Raw genomic sequence first — 2,152 nt, 5'->3', positions numbered from 1 at the left:
TTCTCATGAAGATAATGCTCGACTCCGGTTGGAAGAACTTGATGGTTTAGAAGAGCTCCGTTTGCAAGCTCATCAGAACCTTAAGTTATATCAGGCCCGAATGGCCTAGGCCCATGATCGCCTTGTTCGACCCCGTGCTTTTCAGGTCGGGGAATTAGTCCTTATCTTGCATAGGCCTATCATCTCGCGTCATCGTCAAGGTGGTAAGTTTGAGCCCAATTGGGAAGGCCCATTCGTTGTAGAGTAAGTATACGAAGGTGGATCTTACTTGCTAGTTGATGCAAATGGCGTTCATCCCATGCCTGTCATTAATGGGCAGTACTTAATGAAGTACTACGCTTGAGTTTGCACATCGCAAGGGGCATCCCCCAGCCACTTGTAAATATCCTTCTGTATAGATATAACTCTAAAGGATCTCTTGTACTTTTCGGCAGTCCGTGGCCACGACGATTTGTCCTCTATCACGTAATGTTCGTCATGCAAAGTATGAGATCATCCTTAAGGGTTGTGTGAAAATACGTCGTAGGGATGTTTGTGTTTGTGTTTACACTCACTAATTACTTTAATGTTATTGCATCAAAATCTCTTTTTTTTAGTCCCCTTTGAGGGTTGACTTCCCCCAGTTTCATTGATACCTCCAAGTGTGGCCTGGGTTATCAAAGCCAATACTTAGTTTCTTTGCAGATCCTGTGCATAATTCTTCTCTCTCCCCAATTTTATTCATGTGGTGAATATGGCCTGGGATATCAAAGCCAACAATTTTTCTCTCTTTATGTTCCAGTATACTTGATTTATAACTGTGAATATAATAAAAAAAAAAATGATAATACAAAAAGAGGGAAGCTCTTAGTTGAGTATAATCGATTGCCCTTGTCATAGGTGGAACCCGGTTCTACACTCTAAGAGCCCAAAGTCCCTCCAAATTCTCTTCTTTTTCTCTCCTTAAAGCATTCTGTTGATTATTTAGGAGATAACCATGTATTCATTTCTTCTATCATGATTATTTACTTATAATGGATGTTATCATCCTTCACCTATGATGTGGTACATCTTGCTCTAGATGTTAATATCAGTTCTTAGTAGATTTTGATCTTCTAGTAGAAAGTCAATCCACTACTTCTTTTAGTAACATATTCCCCCATTGAGAACTTGCTCTTAGCTGTAGGAGCGATCTTCTTGGAGGCATAAATGTTGCTTGTACTTCCCACAGGGTCCCGTCAGTTAGCATGGGTGTTACCACTGTGATTCCTTTAGTAATCATTGATGTTTGATACAATTGTAATTCTTAGTGGCAAGTGTGTCCCCTCGCCACTTTCATTGCCTTTTTTTTAATATGAGATTATTCTTTCTGCTTGGCTGTTTGTATGTTTCCCCCTGTTAGGAGAGATGTACATTAGTCGATCGCTTCATGTTGTACATGATTTCAATTTTACCTTAGAAAATTTCACTTGTATTTTAATTACTCATGGCTACAACGATTTATCATCTACCATGTGGTAACTAAAATATGAGCTTGAGATTTCTTAGATGATGAATTACTTACCTCTTCATTTTTCTCACATCACCACGCACGTGTGCGTTGGGAGATTGTCGAGTTTCCGCTTTATCCTACCGGCAGACCTATGGTCGGGTAGGGACTTCACTGTTTTGGGGCCTATGGCCGAGCGAGAGTGCTCTCTTTCTTCACCGACAGACCTATGGTCGGGTAGAGCCTTCGCTGTTTCGGGGCCTATGGTTGAGCGGAGGTGTTTTCTTTCCTTCCCTTCACCGACAGACCTATGGTCGGGTGATTGTTGAGCTTACCTTTATTCTACCGACAGACCTATGGTCGAGTAGAGAACTTGCTGTCGGGCTTATGGCCGAGCAAGGGTGGATCTTTCCTCTTCATCCTATCGTCAGACCTATGGTTGGATAAATGTTGAGCTTCCCGTTTTGTCCCATCGACAGACCTATGGTCGGGTAGACATCGGGCTTTTGGTTGGTTACCCGACAGAGTCCCTGGGGAGTACACTTCACCACCTCTTCATTCCCCTTTTTTTCTTTTACCTGTTAGGGGGTTGTTGAGTTTTCGCTTTGTCTTACCGACAGACCTATGGTCGGGTAGGGACCTTACTGTTTCGGGGCCTATGGCCGAGCGAGGGTGTTTCTTTTC

Source organism: Dendrobium catenatum, unplaced genomic scaffold (assembly GCF_001605985.2).
Source record: "Dendrobium catenatum unplaced genomic scaffold, ASM160598v2 fragScaff_scaffold_370, whole genome shotgun sequence".
NCBI classification, from domain to species: Eukaryota; Viridiplantae; Streptophyta; class Magnoliopsida; order Asparagales; family Orchidaceae; genus Dendrobium; species Dendrobium catenatum.
This window is presented reverse-complemented; position numbering follows the sequence as displayed.